Genomic DNA, 7,159 nt, shown 5'->3' with positions numbered 1-7,159 from the left:
GGAAAATTGAACAAGCATTATGAGCAAAGCCGACGTCGTTAATGAAATTCATAAGAATGCTAGAGTGAATTTTCCCCGGAGAAGTGTATTGTTAAGGGATATAGATGACCTTTGGCAAGCAGATTTGATAGATATGCAAGTTTTATCCAAATTTAATGCTGGATACAAATACATATTGGTGATTATCGATTGTTTCTCAAAGTATGCTTGGACATTTCCCCTCAAACGAAAAACTAAAGAAAACGTGTCTAAAGAGTTTCAAACATTATTAGCAAGGGGGCGTTACCCAAAAAATTTACAAACTGATATGGGAAAAGAATTTTATAATAATTTATTTAAAAAAGTTATCAAACAGTATAATATTAACCATTATTCTACATATTCTACGAAAAAAGCCTCAATCGTAGAAAGACTTATAAGAACTCTCAAGACAAGCTTGTACAAGGAGTTTAGTTTAAAAGGAAATTATAATTGGAATGATGGAACCCTCGACAAAAAAGTTTACGAATACAATCACGCTTATCACAGAACAGTCGGAAAAGCACCAGCTACAATTAATCACAGTAATAAAGGAACTGTATTACAGAGATACATTAACAATACACAATGTAAAAAAGTATTGACTAGAAAAAGATTTCAAGTTGGAGATTTCGTAAGAATCAGTAAATACAAAGGATTTTTTGAAAAGGGGTTTACACCTAATTGGTCTACAGAAATATTCAAGATTACAAAAATCCAACAAACCAGTCCCCCTACATATTTGCTAGAAGATTCAAAATCAAGACCAATTTTAGGGGCGTTCTATAGTGAAGAAATTCAGAAAACTGTACACCCTGAGATATATCTTGTTGAAAAAGTTTTGAAACGCAAAGGAAACAAAGTATATGTTAAGTGGTTAGGTCTTCCGTTAAGTGAAAACAGTTGGATTGATAAATCAAATCGTTTGTAATTGTAAAATATAGTGTATATAAATATGCTATTCAAATTTCGTGTAATCATTTGTATTGAGATCTTAACATAACAAAGACCGCTTTGAATAAAGTATTCGCAAACAATATTATTGAAAATGAAAAACTTAAATGATAATTCCGATAACGCGAATCAGAAGAGAAAAGACAAATTAGCAACCGCTCAGAAAACTGGAGCGGGTATGACAAAAACGATATTGAGCAATATTATTTCGCATACTAAAAAACATATCCGCAAACTAAAACCAAAATGCAAGAAAATGTTAATAGAATTAGCATATGCAGCTGCTCAAGAATTGGCTTCTGACTTACCCGTACCGTTACCGAGAGTGATACCTGTACCTAAAACCGGTGGATTTCTACCATTAGTTCCTATTTTTGCCGGATTATCTGCTACAGGAAGTTTAGCGGGGGGTGTTGATGGAATCACCAAAGCTGTAAATAATTATAAGTCAGCCAAAAAACGACTATCAGAATTGAAGAGGCATAATATAAAAATGAAAGCGATGTGTATTGGAAAAGGATTACATCTGAAGCCGTACAAAAGTGGTTTAGGAATTTATGTTTCAAATAAAAAAAAACTAGATACTGGGCTACCCAATAGAGCTTTAACTAATATAGATATTATAAAGCACACAAAAAATATTCCTCACTTTCGTGGTGTATTTATGAGAGACGAATTGCCGAAGGTGCCATGGTTAATGGAATGTGGTGTGATTAATTTAGATTCTTCTAGAAATTCTGGAACTCATTGGGTAGCTTATGGAAAATTTAAAGATTATATCGAATATTTCGATAGTTACGGTAACTTAAAACCACCGAAAGAGTTTATAGCATATGTGGGACCACGTATTCAATATAATTATGATAATTTACAAGGAAATCATCTATACAACTGCGGGCATTTGTGTTTAAAATTTCTGACATCATTTTGGAAAACTAAATATTTATGATTCAACTACAAAGACAATAAATAAATAAAATGAAATGTTAAACCAGTGGAGCACATTCCTACACGAACATTGTTCAGAATTGGGTGCTAAGTATATGTTTATTATAGTAGTCATCATAAAACATTATCTTATATTTTATAATATTAAATCAATATGTATGTTTACAATAAAACCTTATTGAATGAACAAAAGTTCAATATTCAGCTTCCAGTGTTCAAAGGGAGAAGACGATTAGGCACAACAAAGAAAATTACTAAAAGTAATAAAAACTTTCTTCTTTCTCTTGGTTTAGAAATAAATAATAAAAAATAAACATGTTGCAAATATCGGACCCACCACAGCAAGATAATTCCATTGAAAGCTATGAAATCCACAGCTATAATCCCTACAATCATAGCTATAAAGAAAACGATGAAATTAGAATACCTATTCATCAGCAAGATGTTTATATATTACCATCCGCAAGCTCCATTTACATTGAGGGGTGTGCAAGTGTATTTGAACAAGATGCAGCAGGAAAAAAAACACCAAAAGAGATTAAATTTATAAATAATCCGATATTATTTTTATTTCAATACATAAAATACGAACTAAATGGTGTTGAAATAGATCATGTTAAAAATACGGGAATCACAACAACCATTAAATCTCTCATCTCAATGAATGAAGGAGAAAGTAGAAGTGCAGCACTGTGGGGCTGGAATTTAAATGGGTCCACTCGAAAAGATGGTCATTTCTCTGTTATTATACCACTAAATAAAGTATTAGGATTTGCAGAAGATTATAAGAAAATTGTCGCCAATTGTAGACATGAACTTATACTTCATCGAAGTAATACAGTTTTAAATAGTGTTATACTTGATAGCAAAGATAACGTGGCAATAGACATACAAAAAGTTCAATGGCGTGTACCGCATGTTAGAGTTTCAGACCGTAACAGATTATTATTACTTAAGCATTTAGAAAAAGATAGACCCATACAACTAGCTTTCCGGAATTGGGATTTATATGAATATCCTCTTTTACCTAAGACAACAAAACACTCGTGGTCAGTGAAAACTGCTTCTCAGTTAGAAAAACCAAGATATGTTATATTTGGTTTACAAACTAACAGAAAACTGAACAAATCGAAGAGTCCATCTGTTTTTGATCATTGTAATATAACAAATGTCAAGTTGTTTTTAAATTCACAGTACTTTCCTTATGATTCACTTAATTTGAAATTTGATGAAGACAAATATAGTATATTATACGAAATGTATGCTAACTTTCGTCAGTCGTATTACAACACGAGCATCGATCCCTTGCTTGATTTGAAAGCATTTGAGGAAAAAGCTCCACTGTTCGTTATTGACTGTTCAAGACAAAATGATTCACTGAAAACAGGACCCGTTGACGTTCGTTTAGAGATCGAATCTTCAAAAGATATACCTGAAAATACAACTGGCTACTGTCTGATCATAAACGATCGTCTTATTGAGTATAGACCACTGAGTAACATTGTTCGAAAAATATCATGAACGTGGTTATGGATATTCAAGGTTTTAAAAACGAAAACAATCAATTTATACCGAAAGAAATCGCAATTATTTGTAACAAGAGTATGCTTGTGTTGTTGATTAAACCACCATACCGATTTTATAACCTAACAAAGAAGGAACGTATACAAGTTTCATGGATAGAAAAAAACAGAGGAATATTATGGAATGAAGGATATGTGCCTTATTGTAATTATAAGAGTTTGATGTTAGATTTCTGTAAAAATAAACGTGTTTATGCAAAAGGATTTGAAAAAGTACGGTGGTTGAAGAAGATAATAGAAAGTGATAATGTACATAATCTAGAAAACGTAAACTGTCCTAATTTAGAAACATTAAGTGATAAATATTCAATGTCGTCGGATATTCAAAATTGTATATACCATACTAATATATGTGCTTTTAAAAATGTATCCTATTTGAATAAGTGGTGTATAGAAAATAATATTTTTTGTAAATAAACTATGTGAATCCATTAATGCTGTTTTGTTTTAATTTCTCGATATAAGAGTTCATGAATTCTGAATATACGGACTTCTTAATAAATTTAAGATCTTATTATTTTTTATTCCAACCTCTATCTGAATAGATGTAATGGCTTCTTGAATAGATGTTAAATAAGTGATCACTTTGAATACATGCAATACGACTTCTTGAATAGATGTAATGACTTCTTGAATAGATATTATTAGGGCGTCTGGATAACTCCTTGTATCCAGATGCCCTAATAATATACTACTAACCTGAATCACAGATATGCTAATTTGCATCATTTGTCGATTGGCTGGGGACACTTTGTTATAAGCAGTGCGACAAACGGAGCGATTTTTGTTTAAAAATAAATATAAAATTTTGTCAAATACAACGATGATGCTATAAAAATAAAATTACTATACTTCGTTTCAATCCATTTTGAACAAAAAGTAAACAAACAAGTCACTGACCCGACCATAGACGGTTTAGTGATGGCCAATTGTAACACCGACTACAAATCGATTAATTAATTGAATGAATCGATTTGTTCAATTGAGTCATACTTACGGTTTTTCTTACATAACCTATATAAGTATATTTAAAACTTCAATTTAAATCCTCCTTCAAATCCTTACACTTAGATACTCGTTCGATTGCGATTGAAATGTTCGATTTAATAATAGATTACTAAACTTTATTGGTTGAACCGAATGTTTTTTTTTTCGAACAGCACTATGCAACCATAGGCAAGTCATAGAAGTATAGATGAATAATAAACTCACTTTTAAACTACCATTTTTCAAATACGATTTTACGACGCTATTCAAATGAATATTGTGGCAAAAGTGATGATATATCAAGTGGAAATCTTCGAAATATACGTGAAAGTGATACTTATTCGATTTATTGAGTGATTGCTTTAGAATTTAACCGAACAGGTTTGTTTACTTTTAGTTCAAAATGGATTGGAACAGACTATACTTTTTCGATGAAAAACGACGTCGGATACGACCAATTTAGAAAACGAAATTTCCTAAATTACTTACTTCTGTTCTAGGTATTCTGAGTAGTGCCTGCAGACTTAAATTGGTTTTTCTAATACTCATGTTATTTGGAATTGTTGATTCGAGGTAATTGGTGTGATTTTCCGGCACGTTATTATAGTTATAGTATTAAAGGTATTATCTAAAACACGCACATTTGTTGTCGACAGATGGCCACCTTTTTTTGTTTTTTGGTTACGTGGGGAAAATGCTTTATGCATACCCTCGAGCCGGGGAGGCTGAAAGGTTATGTGGACCTTATTCCTCCAGGTGGAGAGCGTACCCACTAAAACCCCCAGCTTACCCTTCTGGTCAGGTATTGTGGAAGCGCCATGGAATTCCGCAAGTTCACACGACGCTCATAGCTAAGCACCTTCTTTCAGACACAGAAGTACAAATTTTTATATAATAATCTCAGTAGGTATAGAGTACTAAAAAAACCGACCTCAAAAGCACGTGGAATTACGTCTATTTGCTAAGTTTTATTGAAATATCCCCTAGTTCGCCACTATACAGGACTTGACACTGGGGATAATAAAAATCGGTTCTCAAAGTATATTGAGAGAAAAGCGCCTTGAATTGAAGAAACAGCAAAACCAACCATTAAAATAATTGCTCCTAAATTAAAGTTTGGACGCTATTTATAAAAATGAATCTTCATGCGTGAACAGCCACCCTTAGAGGTGGATGATTTTCTTCAAAATGAAATGGGACCACTATGGAAGTACCCCCTTTCCATCAAAAAAAGAACCATGAAAATCGGTTCATAAATACCGGAGTTATCGCGTAACGTACATACAAAAAAAAGAACATACAGTCGAATTGAGAACTCCTCCTCATTTTTAAGTCGGTTAAAAACAAATCAATACAAAGAATGAACTTTATTTGAATATAATACAGATTGAATATAATGTCTGCAAACAAAATCGCACCCGCTACATTACTCTCAATCTCAGTTCTCACCCGTCACTGGAACAAAAGCGAGCGTTTCGTATAAATTTTCTCACTTTCCAGAGCAAAATAATCGTATTTACAGTTCATTTGCGCGCTGTTTTCGTAATTTGCTATCATGACGTACTTCCAGGCTATAAGCCTGGCTATGATTAGCCAGGCTTATAGCCTGGAAGATACTTTGATGTTTTCAAAATACTGTTTAGGGAGTAGGTTGCGTTTCTATCTTTAATATTACATGGTTAGTTTTAAGGTTGGTATCAACGCCTATCTTCTAACCTGTATTATCCTTTGTAACATCTGTGACATTGTGAACATACATTTTGTTTCAGGCATAAAACTGAATAGAATTCGTAAGTGGCTCGGACTCCGCCACAAGATCCGCAGAAGGCTCAAACTTGGGGAAAATTGGCTCCTTGGGGGCCACAGGCGAAACTCCTCGCTAAAGAACTTTTAGTTTATCTCGAAAAACCTCTGGTAGCAGTTATTTTTATCAAAGAATAAGCTTGATTTCTTTTAATAATGACTGAACATAGTGATGGGACGAACAAGTAGTGCGCCTGGTGGTTAGCGACACGCTTGTCCATTGCAGTTGAGACCCTCAAAACTTACACTTCACCGAAACGCAGTAATGGTCACATTACATGACAGCTAGTCATCCGTATATGAATTATTATCCCTCCGGCAGAAAAACATAAGTGTCCTCCAGAGACTGTAACGACCACCAGAATTGCACTGCTCGCATCCTACATAAAGTAATTAGTATAATTAAAATCGTTAAACAATAATAGTTTAGTTAAAACGATTACCTTCTTTTAAGAGTTCGCCGTGGTCGGACAAAAAACGGTGCAATTAGTAAGACCTAAAACCAAATCCTTTTGCGGATCTGAAATTGAAACAGGTTCAATTGGAAACACAGGAAGGCCTTTATTCTCGTCATTTCATTAATTCTCAGAAAAGATCTTCAAATGGATTTGAACAAATCGGGCCGCCAAGTCCTTTTATATCATAAGCCTTTCATTAATAGGAATCTGCGGGGCCGTTAATTTGTTTATCTTACTAAAGACTTTAAATTAAGAATCGAAAAAAAAAACTCTAGATAATAGCATAATACATTATCAAACATTTCAAATATATATTTTAAAATTTTTTTTGAAATTAAGTGACGGGACGAACTAATCGTGCGCATGATGGTAAGCGACACGCCTATCTTAAATCGCAAAGATCTTAGG

The sequence above is a fragment of the Hyposmocoma kahamanoa genome, unplaced genomic scaffold (assembly GCF_003589595.1).
Source record: "Hyposmocoma kahamanoa isolate Upper Pololo Valley unplaced genomic scaffold, ASM358959v1 210, whole genome shotgun sequence".
NCBI classification, from domain to species: Eukaryota; Metazoa; Arthropoda; class Insecta; order Lepidoptera; family Cosmopterigidae; genus Hyposmocoma; species Hyposmocoma kahamanoa.
Note: the sequence above shows the minus strand (reverse complement) of the source record.